At 43.5% G+C, this 22,836-nt stretch overlaps 1 long non-coding RNA gene and 1 pseudogene across 1 annotated transcript; one reads left to right on the top strand and one right to left on the bottom strand.

Annotated features, from left to right (window-relative positions):
- Nucleotides 1-9,600: 9,600 nt before the first annotated feature.
- LOC147344512 (uncharacterized) lies at nt 9,601-17,606 on the bottom strand. Its single transcript, XR_015155519.1, has 3 exons — nt 16,232-17,606; nt 11,409-11,538; nt 9,601-11,177 (listed from the first exon to the last, which is right to left on the bottom strand). It is a non-coding gene; the product is annotated as an uncharacterized LOC147344512 (long non-coding RNA).
- A 4,610-nt stretch (nt 17,607-22,216) lies between these two features.
- On the top strand, nt 22,217-22,317 carry LOC147344511 (U6 spliceosomal RNA; annotated as a pseudogene).
- Nucleotides 22,318-22,836: the final 519 nt, after the last annotated feature.

The following is a 22,836-nucleotide window of genomic DNA, read 5'->3' as shown; positions in this document are numbered from 1 at the left end:
GGACAGATTTTGTGTGTGTGGAGGTGGGGGGAGTCTCTAAAATCACAGCGGATGGTGACTGCAGCCATGAAATTCAAAAACACTTGCTCCTTGGAAAGAAAGCTATTACAAACTTAGACAGTGCAGAGACATCACTTTGCCAACAAAAGTCCATGTAGTCAAGGCTATGGTTTTTCTAGTAGTCATGTACAGATATGAGAGTTGGATCATAAAGAAGGCTGAGCACTAAAGAAGTGATGCTTTCGAACTGTAGTGCTGGAGAAGACTCTTGAGAGTCCCTTGGCCTGCAAAGAGATCAAACCAGTCAATCCTAAGGAAAATCAACCCTGAATATTCGTTGGGAAGACTGATGCTGAAGCTGAAGTTCCAATAATTTGGCCACCTGATGTGAAGAGCCAACTCATTGGAAAATTCTCTGATGCTGGAAAAGATTGAGGGCAGGAGGAGAAGGGGACGACAGAGGATGAGATGGTTGGATGGCATCACCAACTCAATGGATATGAATTTGAGCAAGCTCCAGGAGATAGCAGGGGAGAGAGGAACCCGACATGCTACAGTCCATGGGGTCACAAAGAGCCAGACACAACTCAGTGACTGAACAACATGCACTCAGGAAGAATGGCAGAGATTGGGGTGACGCTTCTACAAATGAAGAAACACCCAGGATTGCCAGCCAGTCACCGGAAGCTTGGGGAGAGGCACGAAAACGATTCTGCCCCCCAACTCAGAAGGACCCAGCCCTGAATCCACCTTGCTCTCCGAACTGTGAGACAATGCATTCTGCTTTTAAGCCACTCTATAATCCTTTGCTCTGGCAACCCTAGCAAAGTAATGCAACATGAAAATTGAATAACAGATATAAGCATTGGAAAAGAAGAGACAACTACCTGTTTTTAATAATGTTATAACCTTATACCCAGAAAACCCAAAAAGATTTTTTTGTTACTAGAATAATAATATGTAAGGTGCCCTCATACAAGATGAAGGCACAACGCGCAGCAGCTTTCCTGTCTTCTCAGTGTGAGCATTGTCTGGATCCCCTCCATCCGCCCTCCTGATCCGTTGCCCTCGCCTCCTGCCTGGCTCTGCTCACGTGCGTGGACCTCCTTGTCCTCTGGATTCCAGCTGGGTTCAGCACGTGGGAACACTGGTAGGAGGTCAGAGGACAGCAGGAGGGAGAGATAGGGTGTCTTTCTTTCTGCCATCTGTGGATGGGAGATGGCTGCTCCTCTACCAAAGGCTCCTCTCCAGCTAGCCTGTCCTGGGGAAGCTGTAGCTTTCCCTCCAGGTTCTGTAAGCAGCTCCCTTGCAGCCCTCCTGCCTGCTTTGGCTCACCGTGGCGTGCTTCTCCACTCACTCATTGGCTTCCCTTACTTATACCCATACTTTTATGTATACTTTCTTTTCTCTATTCTAAATATTTTAATTGGAATATAATTTCTCTACGATGTTGTGTTGGTTTCTCGTATACAATGAAGTGAACCAGCCATATCCATACATATATCCCCTTCCTCTTGGACCTCCCTCCCACATCCGCCCCCCCGCCCCACCACCCATCCACCTAGGTCATTACAGAGCACGGAGCTGAGCGTCCTGTGCTTTATAGCAAGTTCCCACGAGCTAGCTATTTTCCAGGGCTTCCCAGGTGGCGCTAGTGGTAAAGAACCCACCGGCAATGCAGGAGACGCCAGAGACGCCCATGGTAGTGTATATACATCAGTCCTGGTCTCCCAATTCGTCCCACCCTTCCTTTCTCCCGCTGTGTCCACATGTCTGCTCCCTATGTCTGAGTCTCTATTCCTGCCTTGAAAATAGATTCATCTGTACCATTTGTCTAGATTCCTCATACTTGCATTAATATACGATATTTGTACTTTCTTGTCAAATATTTTCAGTACGCTGCTCCATATTCCATGTGCTTCTGGCCAGATCACTGCCACAAGCACCCAGAAGTGGAAACTGGAAAATATATTTCGTTCACAATGGTAACAAAATCCACAAATAGTATTTCACAAAAAAATGTGCAGTCTCTAAAAGGAGAAAACCGAAGGCACATATTGGATGATAGAAGACAAGAGTTGAACAAATATTCTTTTTGGATTAGAAGACTTACTGCCATAAAAAGTCAATTCTCCTAAATTAATATATAAAAGTAATCTAATTGCAATTAAAATCTCAATGAGTTGTTTCCAAATTGGATGGAATGATATTAAAGCTTAAATGGAAGAGTAAGTGCCCCCAGAATAGCTAAGAAAGTTACGGAAAAGAACAATGAGTACACTTCCTCACAAAATAATGGGTCGTGATCTAAGCTCTGCAATCAAGTCAGTGTGGCTTCAGAAAGAGACAAAGAGATCAGGGGAACCAAAGAGAGAAGCAAAACTTAGATCTCAGCAAGTACAAAAATATAATAGACTACAAGGTTTCATTTCAGTGGAAAAAAGATGGATTATTTAATAAGTAGTGTCAGTATAATGGATGTGTGAAGGAAGATATCACTGGATCCTTATTTACATCACATTAAAAAACGTAATCTAGATGGACTGAAGATTTGAAAGTAAAACAAAAAAAAGAAACTAAAAATTTCAAGAAAATATAGAATTTGTATGCATACCATCTAGGGACTGAAAAGGCCTTCTTAATCACCACTGGAAACCTACAAGTCATAGATTTTAGATTTATACACATACACACACGTATATATATAGTCTTTAAATTCTAGGAAGACAAACTGGGCTCAGTACACAGTCAACAGTGTGTGTGTGTGTGGGCGCGCGCGTGCGTGCTCAGTGTGTGATCAGTCGTGTCCAAGTCTTTGTGACTCCATAGACTGTAGCTCACCAGGCTCCTTTGTCCATGGGATTATTTCAGCAAGAATACTGGAATGGGTTGCCATTTCCTCCTTCAGAGATCTTCCCTACCCAGGGATCGAACAGGCATCTCCTGCATGTCCTGCATTGGTGGGCAGATTCTTTACCACTGAGCCACCTGAGAAGCCCAACAGACAAATGGTAATTTTGTAATGTGTTTGTAATGTATTTAGGTGTCAGTTTGCCCTTAGAGACTCCGGAGGAAAACTGGTGCGGATAGGGGTCTTTCTTCCTGTTCCGGTGTATCCTCGGGCTGCTCCTGTTGTATGCAGCGGCCGCTAGTGTGCACGACCCCCAGTGGGGACACCCGCTTTGAGTTTCAGTGGTACCACATCTGCAGGGGGCTTCCAGGAGTTCAGAGGTGTCTCTAGTGATGGAGATCCATGCCAGTCTCACCCGTCCCATGCTGTTCCTCCAGGGAAGGAGGAACAAGGACCAGCCCCAGAGTCTTCACTGATGTCCACTCTTCCTGTGACCCGGTTGCACACTTTCTCCAAATCTCTGCTCAAGTGCCAGCTCTGCGGTGTCCTCCCTGCACACCCTGTCTAAAATAGCACTATCTCCTCCACTGCCTCTGTAACTCCTATTCCCTTCTCTTCCCCTCCCCTCTGACTCCCATGCATTTACACGTTGGTTGGCCATCTGTCCCTCTAGAATGGAAGCTCTGTGAGCAGAGGCATTTGATCTGCTTTGTTCAAAACTGTATACAGCTGGCAACAGCAGTGCCTGGTATATAGCAGGTGTTCAGTAAGTGTTTGTTGAATGAGTGAGTGAATGACTTGACAGCCAGTGGACTAGAAAAATTTTAAGTAACTCAAAATTGGGGTTTCCCTGGTGGCTCGGTGGTAAGCAATCTGCCTGCCAGTGCAGGAGACACGGGTTCAATCCCTGGTCTGAGAAGATTCCACATACCTCGGAGCAGCTAAGCCCGTGTGCCTCAACTACTGAGCCTGTGCTGTAGAGCCCAAGTTCCACAGCAAGAGAAGCCACTGAGATGAGAAGCCCGTGACCCCAACTAGTGAGAAGTCCCTGTTCTCTGCAGTAAGAGAACAGTGCACGCAGCAGTGAAAACCCAGGACAGCCAAAACTAAAATAAATAAATAACTCAAATTTTATTATTAATATTGGTAGGGATGAGCGCTGAAGGATATGCCCACATTATAAATTGTCACAACCCTTTTTTAAGATGCTGTCTGGAAATGTTTATCCCATTCGTGGGAGTCTAATCCACAGAAATAAAAATAGAAGGACATAAGGACATAAGAGGATATTTATTTGTGCATTATTTAGCAAAAAAATAAAAGGGGGAAATTAAATTAAACCCTGTCAGGAGGAGAATGGTGGAATAAATCATGGCACAACCACATTATGAAATATAATGTAGCAATTTATTACAAAATGAACTAAAGTTATACAAGTTGTTTTGGAGGGATTTGTGTGAGATTCTGTCGAATTCAAAAGGCAAGGCTCAAAAATATGTGTATTCAGACTTACAGAACCAACTTATGTTGCCAGGGGGAAGAATGGGGAAAAGGACTAGTTAGGGAGTTTGGAATGGACATGTACACACTGCCGTATTTAAAATGAATAACCAACGAGATCCTATTGTATAGCACATGGAACTCTGCTCAGTGTTATCTGGCAGCCTGGATGGGGGGGAGTTTGGGGGAGAATGGAGACATGTATCTGTATGGCTGAGTCCCTTTGCTGTCCACCTAAAACTATCACAGCATTGTTAACCGGCTTTACTCCAATACAAAATAAAAAGTTTTTAAAAAAGAAATATTTGTATAATATATTCTTTGCATATTTTAAATCTTTGCAATTATTTTTATTAAAAACTATGCTAATAACCTAAAATGAGTACCTGCAATGTACTGAGAAATAATGCAAACATACCAAAGAAATAAAATTGTCTCACTTGAGAAAGATGTTACTTCATTAATTATTCATACAGATACAATGTTTACTTTTCTTATTGAGTAACAAAATGGTTATATACCACAATAGAAGTGTGGAAAAATTCTGAGAGGGTGGTATCCCAAAGATTTTCTTGAGGCGATAACTTGCTCTAATGTGGTTTTAAGAGAAATGATAGTTTAGATCAAGAAGAAGGTGGCAAATGGCTAACTAATTTGCTTGCTAAAAAGTTTTTACTTATGTGGGAATATCAGATTCATAGGCGCATGCACAAAAGTTCCATAAATGAGGGTTATACAAAGTTCCATAAATCAAGATGATAAGAAATTAGTAACGGTAATCATGAACTAAATAATTAAATAATTTGCATCATTAGTATATCATTTTTCAAAAAAGATCTATCAGTGCATCTGAAAGTGAAAGTGTTAGTTGCTCACTTACGTCCGACTCTTTGTGACCCCATGGACTGTAGCCCACCAGGCTCCTCTGTCTGTAATTCTCCAGGCAAGAATACTGGAGTGGTTCAGTTCAGTTCAGTTCAGTTGCTTAGTCATGTCTGACTCTTTGCAACCCCATGAACCGCAGTATGCCAGGCCTCCCTGTCCATCACCAACTCCCGGAGTCCACCCAAACCCATGTCCATTGTGTCGGTGATGCCATCCAACCATCTCATCCTCTGTCGTCCCCTTCTCCTCCTGCCCTCAATCTTTCCCAGCATCAAGGTCTTTTCAAATGAGTCAGCTCTTCTCATCAGGTGGCCAAAGGATTGGAGTCTCAGCTTCAACATCAGTCCCTCCAGTGAACACCCAGGACTGATTTCCTTTAGGATGGACTGGTTGGATCTCCTTGCAGTCCAAGGGACTCTCACAAGTCTTCTCCAACACCACAGTTCAAAAGCGTCAATTCTTCAGCGCTCAGCTTTCTTTATAGTCCAACTCTCACATCCATGACTACTGGAAAAACCATAGCCTTGACTAGATAGACCTTTGTTGGCAAAGTAATGTCTCTGCTTTTTAATATGCTGTCTAGGTTGGTCATAACTTTCCTTCCAAGGAGCAAGAGTCTTTTAATTTCATGGCTACAATCACCATCCTCAGTGATTTTGGAGCCCATAAAAATAAAGTCAGCCACAGTTTCCACATCTATTTGCCATGAAGTGATGGGACCAGATGCCATGATCTTAGTTTACTGAATGTTGAGCTTTAAGCCAACTACCAATTCCTTCTCCAAGGCATCTTCCTAACCCAGGGATTGAACCCAGGTCTTCTGCATTGCAGGCAGATTCTTTACCACCTGAGTCACCAGGGAAGCCCCATTAATGCATCTACTGAAGAATTACATTTGATGTAATATGTTGCCTGCATTCAGACATAATCTAGCTTGAAAAACTCCTGCAATGTAGCAATCCCTAATAAACCAAGAGACATAGGATAAACAAATAAAATTGTTATCTATTTGTAGTTGTAAGGAAAGAAATTGAATTGTTTGTACAGTCAACTGTTCCTAAAGTTTCCAAACTTCATCTTCTCATCAACATGTATATTTGAGAATAGAGGATTGGGCAAATCCTGATGAGGGGTACCATGACCTATTTCACAAGGACAGTCAATATTCACTGAAGACAGAAGTAATTAACTGCTTTTAAAAATCTCAAACTTATGGACAAATTACAAGTATGGTACAGATAACTCTTTTCATGAACCATTTCAGAGAAAGTTACCTACATGATGCTCCAAATATTTAGTATATATTGTGTATTCCTACAAAAAAAGATGTTCTCCAACATAAATATATTTCAACTAAAAAATCAGGAAATTAACATTGATATAATACTATTATCTGACCCTCAGACAGTATTCAAGGCTTCCAAATTATCCCAATAATGTTTTTATAGAAAAAGGATCCAGTTTAGAATCACAGGTTGAGCTTAGTTGTCACCTATCACTTCATGGCAAATAGATGGGGAAACAGTGACAGACTTTATTTTGGGGGGCTCCAAAATCACTGCAGATGGTGACTGCATCCATGAAATGAAAAGACACTTGCTCCTTGGAAGAAAAGTTGCGACCAACCTAGACAGCATATTAAAAAGCAGAGACATTACTTGGCCAACAGAAGTCAGCCTAGTCAAAGCTATGGTTTTTTCAGTAGTCACATATGGATGTGAGAGTTGGACTGTAAAGAAAGCTGAGTGCTGAAGAATTGATGCTTTTGAACTGTGGTGTTGGAGAAGACTCTTGAGAGTCCCTTGGACTGCAAGGAGTTCCAACCAGTCCACCATACTAGAGGAAATCAGTCCTGAATATTCATTGAAAGGACTGATGCTAAAGCTGAAACTCCAATCCTTTGGCACCTGATGCAAAGAACTGACTCATTGGAAAAGACCTTGATGCTGGGAAAGATTGAAGGTGGGAGGAGAAGGGGACGACAGAGGATGAGATGGTTGGATGGCATCACCGACTCATGTCCATATGAGTTTGTGTAGACTCCGGGAGTTGGTGATGGCCAGGGAGGCGTGTTGCAGTCCATGGGCCTGCAAAGAGTCGGACATGACTGAGCGAGTAAACTGAACTGAACTGAACTGACTTTTTAACGATTACAGACCAGTTATTTTGTGGAATTTCCCTCCATTTGGGTTTCCTATTTCCTCATGATTAGATTCACAGTACATATCTGTGACGAGAATACCACAGACATGATGCTGTGTTTTTCTGTTGGATCCTACCAGATGGCAGACAATCTCAATTTGTCCCATTACTGATGCTTAGTTTGATCCTTTGATTAAAGTGGAGTCTGCCAGGCTTCTCCTCTGTAGAAGTTCTCTTTTTCTACTTGTAATTAATAAGTATTTTGTGGGGAGGTATTTTGAGACTGGAGAAGGCAATGGCACCCCACTCTAGTACTCTTGCCTGGAAAATCCCATGGATGGAGGAGTCTGGTAGGCTGCAGTCCATGGGGTCGCTAAGAGTCGGATACAACTGAGCGACTTCACTTTCACTTTTCATTTTCATGCATTGGAGAAGGCAATGGCAACCCACTCCAGTGTTCTTGCCTGGAGAATCCCAGGGACGACGGGGCCTGGTGGGCTGCCGTCTATGGGGTCACACAGAGTCGGACACGACTGAAGTGACTTCGAAGCAGCAGCAGCATTTTGAGACTATGTAGACATCCAATTCATCATCAAAATTTTAATTTACTCATTCATTTATTTACATCACTGTGAACGCACTTTCCCATTCTATTAGATGGGTTATAATTCATTGCTAAAATTATTAGTTTGATCCTCAAATTATACCAGATTTGGCCAATGAGAGCTCCTTCAGTCTGGTTCCTGTCCTTTTGACTTGTCCTCATCATTCTTTAAGCACTTTCTTACTTCTGGGCACAAAAAGAAACTCCAAGCTTGTTTTGTTATTTGTCTGTATCAGCCATGGAATCAGTCATTTCTCCAAGGTGCCTCAGTTTCTTTTAGTAAAAAATGGTATTTAGAAACCAATATCTGAGTGCTAGGTGTGCTCAATGCTACTGAGATGTCCCTGCTTCTGGGTCCTTCTGCTGGACAGAATTAGGAAATATGTCATGTATGTATTTACACTGTTTTTTTTCTATATACATCTGCTGCTGCTGTTAAGTCACTTCATTTGTGTCCGACTCTGTGTGACCCCATAGACGGCAGCCCACCAGGCTCCCCCGTCCCTGGGATTCTCCAGGCAGGAACACTGGAGTGGGTTGCCATTTCCTTCTCCACTATATACATCTATATTTATTGAAAGCCATGTGTTCACATCAACACATGAAGATTTTAACTTTCTTCTTTCCCATAATTGTAATCCTTTCTCAGACAATGAGAAACCTAGTTCCTATTATTCTTAGTATTTAATTCATCAGACTCTGAAGTGAGTGCCGTCTTCACTCACACACTCTGACACTCTTCATCAGCTCATCTCCACCCTCTCCCCTCCATGAAGATGCCCCCTTTTCCCCATCCCGACATCTGTACTGAGCAGCTCCAATCCTGGAAGTACAGACACCCCCCTCATGCCAGTCAGGTGCAAATGCAAACCCCTGCTCTGGGACACTGTAGCTCCCCCTGCCACCCACAGATGCCTTTTTGCTCAAGCCCACTGACCAGTTTCTCTGCACTGGACTTTTATTAACTTCATTACCAGTTCACGCAGCCTTAGTTAGATGCTGTAACCTAAGGAAACTTTCTGGGGACTGCATTGTCCCAGAAAGGTGAGGGAGTGGTGGAGCCCTCTAATATGGCCTGGGGGAGACAGCGCACTCCCCTGCTCCACGTGGCCTCCCAGAATGAAAGTTGTCACCCTGCTATGGGTGTAACATAAATGTGAGCAGGCAGCTGCTCCTGTGCCCTGGGAAGCCTGCACAAAAGGCCTTTGCAACCTTCACAGCCCTCACCATCACAAATGCCACCTTGCCCCCAATCCACTCTTTCGTAAGCTGGGCTGAAGACAGAAATTCCAGGGTGTACATCTGCCATTCTTGCCGTGCAGCGGAATAGCACCTCCTGCCTACTGCCACCTCCCACCCTAGGGGGTTGAACCTTCCCGCTGTCTCACTGTGCACCGTTGAGAGACTAGCGAACTGAGAAGAAAAAGGCTTTTCTTGACTATAGATCTAACATTTTAAATAAGACTAAAACCATCATTGTCTTTTGCCATGAAATTACTGAAGGTGGAACTTAGTGAACTTATAATGTATCAAGGAGCGTAATTATGAGATAATTTAATTGCTAAATCATCCTGTCCAAATTAGAAACTGTTAAAAGCAGAGTCTGTGCTCATAAACATTTAATATTTTATACTAATTTTTATTTTATGCCTTCAATAAAAATGATATAACAGTGTTGTCTTATATTTGAAAGGTTTGGAAATGCCTGCGATGGACTGTTACATTTTTGGCTCTCTGACACTTACTCAGAAGACGGCGTTACTCAGCTTTCTTTTTCTTAACATTTCAACGATAATGATATGGTGAGGAGGAAAATGCGACACACTCGGGGAACTTGAATAACTGTGAGAACATTCTAGTCACAGGTTGAGATTTGTTCATATGGAACCCGAGGTGTGAGTTTGTCACAGCATTCGCAGCTCTCTGATGCTCAGGAATCATCTTTTGTTTTGAAAACAGTCACACACGCTCCCTCTCCAGAGGCTTCCAGGGCAGGGCTCTCTGAGAATCTGTTGTTGTTGTTTCTGAGACTCTCTCAGACGTAAGGAGCATTCCAGCAACTCGAAGCCAGGGCTCAGGGGCACCCGGGCACAGTTTAGAACCCAGCCAAATGAGGCACCGATACTATACGGCACCTCCTTTTTTTTGTTGTTTTAGAGATCTTTCTTTTTAAAGCTCCTCAAATCCAGGTCATTTTTTGTTTTATTTTTGTCTATCTGTGTCAGCTTTCAACTTTTTTTTTTTTTAACCTAGCTGTAGTGGGGGAATTGTGCCTGGAGCACACCCACCAGCATCGCTGAGGCATCTCCCAGTTCCCTCAGGAGCTGACCTGGCTGGAGAAAGTGAAAGACAATGGTGCTCCAAGCTTCCTTGGCTCAGACTGGAATGCCCACCCTCAGCCTCTGCAGATCTCAGCCCAGGGCTCCTTCGAGGACTCCTCAGGTGCAGGCTCCTCCTGGGAGCCATGTTGGATCACCACAGCAGAAGCAAACCTGCCCTCCTTCGAAGAGTCGCTGTTTTCTGGTGACTTCCTAACAGCTCACCACTTTGAGCAAATCGTGACTCCTGACCTCTGTGTCATCTTCTGATCCCCTTGGGTAGGTAACACTAAGTTATTCGAAAGCAGGCTCTCAATGGGATTCAACCTTGAGTTTTTCACCATGCCTCAGTAGCACAAAAACAGGTATTGAATGAATAAAGGAAAGGAGAGAATCAGATAGAATGAAGTTTCAGAGGGTAAAGCCTATATGCGATACGCAGGTATCACAGAGGCTACAGCTTTAACAGTTAGTTACAGTTGTCTTTTTTTCATTTTTAATGTTGATTTATAATGTAGTATTTTTAAATTTTTGGCTGCACCCTGCGGCACGTGGGGTCTTAGTTCCCTGACCAGGGATCAAACCCACACCCCCTGCATTGGAAGGCCAAGTCTCAACCCACTGGACTCCAGAGAAGTCCCAGGTACAGTTGTCTTAAGAATGAGGAAGCCGAGCTAATGGAGAGGATAAGGTCTAACCAGGCATGGAGGGACATTGTGCTCAAATTCCCCTGTGGCCTTGGCTCCAATACACTTAGGTTCTTCTGAAATTCTGTAGCTTGGAGACGCCTGTGAAGAATCAGAGATGTGTGGTCTTGGCTTCATTGTCAGGAACAGCTCAGGACTGGGATGTGAAATGTTGAAGTGAAAACTCAAAGCTTTCAAGAAAAAAGAAAGAAGACAGAGGCAGATGAGAACACAGAGCAATGAGGCCAAACGAGACCATCAGCCACACCACCAGCCGCACTTGGCCCACGTGCTCCCCCAGCCACCCCTGGGCAGCCACGTGCCGGCCTCTACAACGTCAGTAACACACGTACTGGACGGTCACTCCATCCGTTAAGCTACGCCCACCACCCCAGAGCGTGCCGGGTCACAGTCTGACTCACTGCCATCAGGGGCCTCCTTTTCTCTCCGCTCGATTGTGTGGAGTGGTTCTTTGGCCTTGGGCTTCGTTTCACAGAGCCTGGTTCTGGATGGTCTCCAGCGTCTCTCCTCCGTGCTTACAAAAGAACCGGGCTGAGAGGGCAAGTTGGGACCAGAAAGTTTTTTTGGACCTTCTTTTGGCGACAAGCCCAAAAGGCCATTAAAGCTAAAAGCCATGTGATTTTTCTGCTGGGCAGAGAATGGAGTGAGGGTCTGGTTCTATTTATGAAGATTCCTGCCTTTGTAGGAAGTGTGTGGTAGAAACAACCCATTTTGTGTTTTCAGTTTAAAAATGATTTCCTCTGCTCTGCTAGGTGAATAAATAATCATGCTCCATTATGATAGAGATAATCATTTTGTTCACATATGAGGCCCTCTGGAAACAACAGATGATAAAGGATCAAGGCTGGGTATTAGGAAGTCTTAAACTTTTTCAAGTGTGTATCTTCGAAGAATGTTAAAGAATAAAGACATCCGGTAAAGGTCAAATTCGTGTTCTTATTTAAGGACTGTGTTCATTTGACATTTTGGTTGAGGAAAGACAGTTTCTCTGCTACTCAGAGAGGAAGTAAAAGTTGCCTAATGGCAGCTGTAGTGCGGCTGTTAAACAAAGGCCTGATATTCATTTCCTCTCTGTTCTAAATCACTGGGGGTGGATGGATGGCTTTGCCAGATGAAGGAAGACAACAGTAAAGGAAAATAAAACAGGTCCCTATCCACGAAGACACAAACACACATTTCAAATGAAACATGCTTGACGGACATCTTTAGTTTTAACATGCATACACAAATATGCAACCTGAAAAAATGGCTTTGGAGGATAAAGTGAAAGTTGCTCAGTCACGTCGGACTCCTTGCAACCCCATGGACTATACAATCCATGGAATTCTCCAGACCAGAATACTGGAGTGGGTAGCCTTTCCCTTCTCCAGGGCATCTTCCCAACCCAGGGATTAAACCCAGGTCTCCCACATTGCAGGCAGATTCTTTACCAGCTGAGCCACAAGGGAAGGATAAAAAGGAAACAAAAAACAGTGGCAGAATTTCCTACAGACCCCAATTTGGTGTTGGCTTGCAGGAATAGAGTGCTCGATGAAGACTGTCTTGTGAGCTTGGACCGCTTGACGTGACTGATACTGTTCAGTGATGGTCGATCATCTAAACCAGTGGAAGGCCTCAGAGAGAAATGTTGTTGTCAAAAGGAACCTTGATTGTTTTCTCCACCTCTTCCAGCCACTTAATCGCTGGCACAGAGGCATCAGGGTGTTCAGAAGTCCTGCCCATGGTGACTGCCCATGCTGAGAAGCTGCTGCTGGGCACAAGGACAGGCCCCGGAGTCCCAGCCTCTGCTGGCCTCTGAGCACCGTCCAGCATCACCCCACCTGCCCACCTCAGACACTGTCTGTCTTGCTGTTGCCCACACCAAAGTCCTCCCAGCCTCTTGAGCAGCCATGGGAGCAAGCGCAATGCTGCTGAGCTTAATTCATCTTCCTCTTACAGACTGTGTTTAGGACTGGCTGGCAAAGATCAATGCTTCTCCAGCGTGCTTTGGACCAGAGAGGAAATGAGCAGAGGGGTTTTCAGTTCACCGCAGCTGTAACTGTCTCTGTACAACTCTGTCTTCCCTGCCCTGACCCACAGCGGGCCCCTCATTTGGACCATGGCTGGCATTGGTGGGTTGAATTCTGTTTAAGAATCACCTGCCCACCTGCCCGTTCATTGGCAGCTGAGATATTTTGTTACAGGGCCCTTATTGTAAAATCTTTACTATCCGTTTATTATAAATTACTACTGGCACATTTTCAAGTTGCCAGAAGAATTCTCTTCTGTGAGGCTACTGGCGTATCTTTAAAAAACTATGATCTAAACATTCATTTAAATATTTACAGAAGGAGTAAAGTAGGAAACGATCGCTGCCAAAGTGATGACTTTGCTATTTTTAAAAATTTGGTTTATCCCAACTTTTAAAAGAGTATATGCTGCATATATTGTTGGGACATATATAAGAGATGAGGTTTTTCCTTCATGAAAGAAAAGAAAGAACTGGAAAGATTCAGAAGCTATAGTAGTTATTGTTGTTGTTTGGTCGCTAAGTCATGTCCGACTTTTTTACAACCCCATGGACTAGCCTGCCAGATTTGTCTGTCCATGGGATTTCCCAGGCAAGAATACTGGAGTGGGTTGCCATTCCCTTCTCCAGGGGATCTTCCCGACCCAGGGATCGAGCCGCGTCGCCTGCACCTGCTGAACTGGCAGGAGGATTCTTTACCGCCGAGCCACATGGGAAGCCCAAGAGCTCAGAAGGCAGAATCTTAATTAAGCAAGCACTTCCGAAATGTGAAAGCTGCTATGGGTTGGAGGGAGAAGAAAGGGAGAGGGAATGAATCTTGCTCAGCTAAAAGGGGAATCAACTCTGAGTTTTGCCTGCGATGACACCTGTGCACCTCATCGCTATGGAAAACAGGTTCCATTAGCATACAAGGACCTGGGGTTGCCATAACAAAGGAGACTTTTGTCAATGACTCAATATCTTATTTTACTGGGATTTCTGAAAAGCACACATTTTTGTAAACTCTTAGTGTTATTTTCTGACTGTTGCTGTTTAGTGCTCAGTGCTGTCCAACTCTTTGTGAGTCAGACTGTCCATGGTCAAAATGAGCGAGACTGTTTTGTTTCTGTCCATGGTCTGTCCATGGAATTCACTAGGCAAGAATACTGGAGTGGGTTGCCATTCCCTTCTCCAGGGGACCTTCACAACCCAGGAATGGAACCCCAGTCTCCTGCATTGCAGGCAGATTCTTTACTGTCTGCACTACTAGGGAAGACTGCTAACCACTAAATGTGTCAGAGTTGAGGATAAAAGAGAGTCTTCCACCTGCACCTCTTTACAATTCAGAGGTAAATTCTCATCCCTGGTGGCTCAGCTGGTAAAGAACCCACCTGCAATGGGAGAGACCTGAGTGTGATCTCTGGGTTGGGAAGATGCCCTGGAGAAGGGAAAGGTTACCCACCCAGTATTCTGGCCTAGAGAATTCCATGGACAGAGGAGCCTGGCAGGCTACAGTTCCTGCTGTCACACAGAGTTGGACATGACTGAGCAACTTTTCAATTTCAAAGTCCTCATACCGTGAGAGTCTGTGACTCTGTTTTAAGAAAATGCTGGGACCGGGAAGGAGTCAGGCTACCCAGGGCACATGGTTAATGATTTGGGACCTTAGAGTTGCACTTCATTATAAATAAAAGGCAGTTCTCATGTTCTAGTAAATATGTTGAAATGCTTTCTAAAATCCCTCTACCTCTAAGAGTCCCAAATTCATCGTATAATTTATCTTTGTTTCTTGTTTGAGTGAGCAAAAGAAGCCTTTATTTTTTATTTTTTCATTTTTTAAATTCAATAAGCCAGTGCAAAAAAATCCTATGCATTCTAACCTATTTGGCCTCTCACAAAGCCCTTTAATTTGAAAGAAAATGAAGAATTATTATAGAGATCCACCAAAAAATTTTAATGCAAAATGAGCGAGACTGTTTTGTTTCTGCTACTGGTGCAATATTTTCTCACGGTTATGCTCTTGAAACATGAATCTGTGATAGTTTAAGAGCTGAATACATAATTTAATACTGCCCAAGGCCAGCATTAGCTAAAGCAGATGTTTGTGAAAGATGCATGTCTTTATTGGAGGTTTGAGCTGCCCTAATTCGGTCCATTTCACTCTGCCTCCCTTTCAGGGCTCACCATATCCTCTCTTCTGCAATGGCAGACTAATAACACATACCCCGTTTAAAGATAGCTCAGGAGAGCCCACTATACACCACGATGAAGCTGCCCTAAAAAAAAGAAGGTGGTTGTCTTTGGGGGCTATTGACACATCACTGAATCCCTGAATCTCACAGCAGGAAGACCCTCAGGATGTTACTGGTTCAACTTAATGCTTGGATTCTCTGCAATGTCCCAGCCACATAGTTGAACTCTGCAGTGACGGGGACTCTCAGGGTCACACATTTGCTCTGTGACTACATAGCTCTCACAAGGAAGCAGTTAGAGGGTGGTGACTAGGAGCGCCAATGTAGGAACCCCAGCCCCGCCCTGTCCTCCCTGTGTGACCTCGGGCTAGGTCCTTTAACCTCTGTTTCCTCATGGCAGTAAGCACATAGGGTTGTTCTGAGGATCCAATGAGACACAGTGTCTAGCATATTGTAAGGACTAAGTGGAAGCCATTTTTAATCATTTAAATGTTAGTCAATGTCCTTTGCACTGGATTTCCAACCTCTGATTCCGGTTCTGCCCCCATAGCTGAGCCAGCTGCCAGCCTCTCTCCCATGTGCCTGTCAGCCAGATATTTGAACATGTTCATCATTTTCACCTCTTTTTCCTCCATCCTTTGGACTCTTGATTACAATCACCCCTACTCACTGACATTTCTCCGAATGTCCAATGTTCCCTCTCAGCCTGGACTTCCTCCTCTGTCACTTCCAACCCTTTTTGGCCTGATCAAATCCAGCTCCTCCTTCAGATCTCAACTAAGATGTCCCTTCTGCCTGAAGCCTTCCCTGGTCCCTGATGTATCTCCCAGAACCAATTGTTGCTTATTTATCCCAAACACTACGTTCAGTTTCGCAAGAAGAGGAAGATACAGGGAAAGAATTAGGCAGGAGTGGAGGGGGGTGAAAACCCATATGGATCATGACTTGGAAAAAAGTAACCCTGCAGCAATGTGGACGCAGAACTAAAGTCACTAACCGAGATTAATACTAACGATGTCATGTTTTGAGGGGGCAGTGACTTTACCTCTTAATGGCTGAAGGCGTTGGTCTCCAGGAGGCAGGGTCAGTGTCTGCTTCATTCCTCATCTCCAGGCCCTGGGACAGTGCTGCTCACTAGATAATTCTTAAACATGTTGTCATCATTTCTGAGAGCTTACACATCCATTTTCCAACATGCTCCTCCGGACAAACTCAGAGAGCCAACAGAGCCATTTTCTTGTCTTTGCAGAGGAATAAGACGGGAACTTGGGAGCAGTGGCTCATGAAAGCCAAATTCAGTCCTAGCTCTTCTGAGCAGGACTCTTCCATGACACTGAATGTCTCTCCCTGTCTTCCCCACTGAGCACAGGGAAGGCTCCACACTTCACAAATGAGAAGTAACACTGATCAAATAGATACCTGCACAGACCCTTCCTCTTGTGAGGGAAAACAGGGTTATATCTGTCATCTTTATTCACACGGATGGTAAAGGCAGGAAGGCAGATCTCTGGGATCCTGGAGTGGGAAGAAGTCAGAGGGCGCTCTGTGCCCCGCCGCCCCCTCCCCCAGCTCAGCCTAACTCTTGGCCTTGGTCTCAGTGTTACATTGTCATCTGAGGAGCCATAGCTTGCTCCTTGTATAGCACCTGGTGTTGGTTATGCCTACTAGCGCAGCTGTCTCCTCTTAGCCAGGATGATTCCTTGGCTCTTCTAGGAAACAAGCAAAAGTAGGGCCTTTTCTGTTTGAAGGCACCTCACTCAGCCTTTGCAGTGAGGTGGAGTTGTTCTTGTTGTTCAGTCGCTAAGTTGTGTCCGACTTTCTGCAACCGCATGGACTGCAGCACGCCAGGCTTCTCTATCCTCCACTATCTCCCGGAGTTTGCTCAAACTCACGTCCATTGAGCCAGTGATGCCATCCAACCATCCCATCCTCTGTCTCCCCCTTCTCCTCTCACCCTCAATCTTTCCCAGCATCAGGATCTTTTCCAGTGAGTCGGCTGTTCACATCAGGTGGCCAGGCCTCCTTACAAAGTCCAGACTGAATTTAGGAAAAGCCCTCCATCTTCCTTTGTTTTCTGGAAAGACATCCTGAGCTGATCCTGAACACTGAGTGCTTTTCCAAGTGTCTGAAAACAGTTGGAGAGACTTTTGAACAAGGCCAGACAAACAACCGTTTATTCCTTTTCGTTCTCCCATCTCCAGTCTCCCACTTGGGTGTATTAAGCCCAAGCCAGGGACAACCCCAGCAAAATCTCAGGCTAGAATCCACAGCTGTGCTTTGCTGGTGCTGAGACCCAACTGAGAAGCAGTGATGAAGCTGGTCGGAAGAGGTTATGGAGACAGGCATAAACAGACCACATGCCCAGCAGGGAGACTGAACCAAGAGCCCCAAATCATCGGCCCAGAAGTCTGCTTGGAAGCTCAGGCTACCCCAGAATCCTCCATCATCCCAGCCACCCCTGTGGATGCACTTAGCTCAGAGACAGGAGGGTGGGAAGGGAATCAGCCTGGTTGAAGGAGGCACCACGATGAGCTCCAAGCCTGGTGAGAAAGCGGAGCTCACGGCAGTGCGGCCCAGACGGGTTTTGAGCCTTTATCTTGGGAACTCTAAAATCAACATGACAGGGATGATGGTATCTGACTCCTAAGCTAACAAAGGCAAGAAAAGAAACCGTAAGACTTCAGGAAGGAAGGGGTTTTACCACCGCGAGACTTATTTTTATAGGAGCCTTTGCCAATCTGCTCTATGAAATCTGCCTGAGCTTTAACAAAAAAATTCAAATTTACTCACCTGAGTTAGACTCCAAATCAGTGTCCTGAAGTATTGCTTCTGAGTCTTTTGTCAAGGTCACATATGTACCTTTTCCAGATTCTATGCAAGAGCCATTTGAACTATAGTAAACGTAGACACACTCATTGATGGATTGATAGACAACATGTTGTATCGAAACAAGGTGAAAGATTTTTTTAAATTTTTTAAAAATAGTTATCCTATTTATAGGTAAAGGGATTCGTGTTTAGTTTAACTAATTCTCCTTTTACCTCAAGAAATGCCTTTGGAGTTTTGCTCACTGTAGTTGGAGTAGGAATAAGTCAAAATGAACCGAATACCACGTTGGCATAAACTACACAAAGCAGGCAAGAGGCTTCATGGAATTTGAGGAAAATAAGGTCTATCGCTTGCAAAAGACTGAGTTGTTAGAGGGCAACATTTGATCTGCAAGGTTTGGGGGCTTACAGAGAAGCCGGTACACGTAGTTCTGTGATCTCCAGAGTGGAGCCGAGATTACAGAGCTTGCGGTGGAAGCTGTAACATATCCCCAGCTTCCTTTTTTCTGGGAAATAATTTTACATTATGACTGTTTGTGACTAAAATGTAGTTCTATTGCACAATATCACCCTCAGAGCCATCTTCCTCTGTGTCCAGGCTTCTGAATTACATCTCCAATATGCCTTCAGGCTTATTACATACAATTAGGAAATCTTCTTAAGTAGCTCATTTTTCCCCCAAATATGTAATTTTGGCTGAATGATATTAAGGGGCTTAAAAAAAAAGATACCATTACATTAACTGAAATTATTACTATTTTAATTTGCCTGCAAAGCCTTTATTTCAAGTATCATTTCGTATAACTTGTAACTTGGTGGGTATCATAATCCTGATAGAATTTTAGCTACTTGATAGCCTGAGACATTTGGGGGGAAATCATTCCCCAAAGAAGACCAGTTTAATGAGTACTTCTGGTGTTAACTGTGAACCGCTATTTTCCACACTCTTAAAGCACATGACGAAACCAGGGACTTCTGCCACCTTTTTCAATGTAACACCTGGTGCTCTGTTCCTCCCCTCTCCCGACCCTAACAGTCACCCTCCAGGAACGCCTGGCCAATTTATGGAATTGATGGGCTGCAGAAAAAGCAGAGGAGCCGAGCCAGCTTCCTGAAATAGCAAGTTTTAAGATGAATTTCTGGAACAGCCACCTCAAGGTGCAATACAATGAAACTTTCTCTTATAATTTTCAACCAGCCAAGCCTTTGCCAAGACGGTATTATTTGTTGGAGAAAGTGACATCCCTGAGAATACAAAAAGCAAATCACTGAGAGCAATGGAAATCTCTAACCACTCGCTATATTTCCTCTTCACCTGAAACACAGTGCAAACTGGAACATGCCCTGTGAAATGTTAATCGTGGGTGTGGCATATGGTGGTCTCATGGTGGAAGTGGTGCTTGGGATTTCTCCCCTCTGCTCCAAACACAGCAACAACAAAATACCCAGCTGGTATTTCATATGGATTTTTTAAATTAAATCAAATATTAAATATAAAAATATGGCTATGCTAAAAGAGTGAGCTAACATCTTAATGAACCAGAAACAGAACTATAAAATGGAAAATGTCATGAACCAGAAGTCTATGGGGCTTTGAGCTCTGAAGCAGACAGGGTGATAAAGAGTTGACTCCTGTGACGTGGACAATAGCATATAGTTGAGGACTAATGGTGAGCTTGGGATTCCCTGGTGGCTCAGTGGTAAAAAATCTGTCTGCCGATGCCAGAAACGCAGGTTCGATCCCTGGGTGGGGACGATTCCCTGGAGAAGGAAATGACAACCTGCTCCAGTATTCTTGCCTGGAAAATCCCATGGACAGAGGAGCCTGGCAGGGTATAGTTCATGTGGTTGCAAAGAGTCGGACACAACTGAGTGACTGAGCACATACATACACACACACAGTGGGGGCTTTCTGCACACAGCTAAGCTCTGGGTTAGGCTTTCCACATGTGGAAGGAGCCAGAAAAAGGCCTAATTACTGTTTGCTGGCTGTGGCAGTGTGGAAGGAGGCAGAGAGAGCAGCCCTGGCGGCACTCGGGCCAAGCTGTCCCCTGGTCTGGTGACTGGCTCTGGGACGACACCGGTATCACTGTGGGAATGGACACTGAATTACTAGGGCAAGCCCTGGGGTCCCAGGGTGCTTCCCAGTGTCCACAAACAGGTAGACAGGGTAGGGGTAGTCCATAGAGAGGCGGAAGCACCCGCTCAAGATGAACCTGCAAGCTAAAATGTCAAAGCTTATGACAAAGAAAGTAACACTCAGAAAAGTAGACTCCAGTCTAAATGTCAGGTGTATTCGTTTCTTATCGCAGCTATAACTGACATAATCTTAGTGGCTTAGACCAACACAAATTTATTATGTCTCAATTCTGTAGTTCAGAAGATGGAACCAGAGCCCAGTGTGAAGCAAAAAATCATTTTTCAATTGAGAGGCTAAGGTCTGAAAATAGGCATCAATTATCTAACTGAAGAATGGTCTTGTGTATTGTAACCAGGTAGCTTAGTTCAGTCCAATTATCTTGAGTAAGACACAGAGCATCCCTGCCACTAGGGGCGCTGTGCTAGTACAGCTGGCCCTGAACCATGAAGCGGGGAGGGGGTGTCATGGAAAGGGTGTTGAAAATAGGTACACCTTGTGTACACTGTACCTGAGCTCCCTCTGTTCTTCAACTGTTGGGAAATGGATTTCCCACCTTATCCTTAGTTGGAATTTTGATCTAAAATGTATTCTATAGTTCAAATTTGGCCAAGTATTCCTAGGACAGAAATATGCAGATATTATCATCTAGAAGAAGCTGCTGAGTAGGGGATCAGAAGGTAAGAAAAGAATAAGTGTGTGTAAGCATAAAGAATCAAAATATAGTTGAGCACCTAATTGGACAACTGCCTTCTACCACTTCAACACTTGAATCTTCCTGGCTACTTGCATAGTATTGTTAAAAGTAGAATAAATCATCTGACATGACTAGGTTTTAGGAAAAAATGTGAGAGTCATTCAGGCACAAAATCAGTTTGAAATAGATGAAATTTTCCATCTGAGTGGCTTCTACCAGGACAGAATGTTTCTAGCAGTGCAGTATTTTTAATCTTGTTTTAAAATAAATACTTTAATGTATAAATCACTCAATTGTAAAGGCACTTCAATTTTATTTTCCTTTAGTTTTGAGGTTTTGGAATTGCTCTGTGCAGTTCCAAGTAAAAGCTCTCAGATAAAACTTGCATGCCGAAAGCCACCATCACAAATGTGCAAGTACAACTATAAATTTATACAACACTCAAGCTGTTTGTAGTTTGCAAAATTTGCTAATAAAATGCAGAAGTAGGGTTTCCATTTACACTCGCTGGCACTGGCACTGCTTGTATATCTTTAGTGCAGGCAAAGAGGGAAAATTCCATGCACAGAGAATCTTTTGTGGATGAGACAGTTTGCTAATATCTTAATGAGTGAATTATGATAATTATAGAAATCTTAGCTTTACATTATTTGTGAAGTGTGTGCGTGTGTGTGTATGACAGCCTTCCCAGGCAAACACAGCCTTCTGATTCAGCAGCATTCAGTGAGGAACATTTCTGTGCTAATAATACAAAATGGATCTTAAACTGCTGCATATTAATCAAATTCATTAAAGTACATTCATTAATTTGTGTATATAACAGCCAAACCGGGAATGTAGAGTTTGCTGATTTTGCACAAAATGCATGTATTAATGAATACTAAAACTTCCACATGAGTAATAGCTTTAAAATTTTTTTCATAAAGCAAAATTTTAAAGGGTAATACTGATAATTATTTTTTAAAACTTTTCCACTTTCACTTCATTTTGTATTATTTCACTTTAAGTGGAAAAAAATAAATATAGAAGAAAATAATTAAGAAATAAAGGGTAAGCCCAAAAGATTGTAAAGTAAAAAGAATGTAAGATTGGGCGACATTAATATTAAATTCCCTACCTCTCCTTCAAATCAATTTAAAAAATAGGTTCAGGGAACCTTAGACACAGACTAAGGTCATGTACAAAGCATGAATTTGAAGCTGTATTAGGAAAGAGCTTTTCAATTCCTATATGGCACTAGAGGTTGGGTGTGTGGCAAAGGAAAATAACAGCCATGAAGGTGCATCTGTATACTCACATGTCTAAAACTAATGGAACATTTTTACATATGTCAGGAGATCTAAGACTCGTATTAACAATCAGTGACTAGTGCTGGCTTCGGCAGCACATGCACTAAAATTGGAATGATACGAAAGTTAGTATGGCCCCTTTGTAAGAATGACATGCAAATTTACATTCTATTTATTTTTTTAAGAGGTAACCATGTGGTATGATAGATGTATTAATTAACTTAATTATGGTGACCATTTCAAAATGTACACATACTGTCATGTTGTACACTTTAAATATATACAATTTCATTTGTCCATTACTTGTCAATTTGTCAAAATAGAAAAAAAAAAAATCAGTACCTTTCTAACATTTTGCCCTTTCAGTTCAGTTCAGTTCAGTTGGCCAGTTGTGTCCAATTCTTTGTGACCCCGTGGACTGCAGTATGCAAGGCTTCCGTGTCCATCACCAACTCCCAGAGCTTTCTCAAACTCATGTCCGTCGAGTCAGTGATGCCATCCAACCATCTCCTCTGTCGTCCCCTTCTCCTCCTGCCTTCAATCTTTCCCAGCATCAAGGTCTTTTCCAGTGAGTCAGTTCTTTGCATCAGGTACCCAAAGTATTGGAGCTTCCGCTTCAGTTTTGCCCTTTACCTGAATGCTAACTGCTCAGAAGACAAGACTCATTGCTTTGTCCTCTGTGGCCCTAAGCACAGCGCC

Source organism: Bos grunniens, chromosome 26 (assembly GCF_055505025.1).
Source record: "Bos grunniens cultivar Pamir isolate PY7600 chromosome 26, Bosgru_T2T1.0, whole genome shotgun sequence".
Taxonomy (NCBI): domain Eukaryota; kingdom Metazoa; phylum Chordata; class Mammalia; order Artiodactyla; family Bovidae; genus Bos; species Bos grunniens.
The sequence above is the reverse complement of the archived record's forward strand: the minus strand, read 5'-3'. Positions and strand labels throughout refer to the sequence as shown.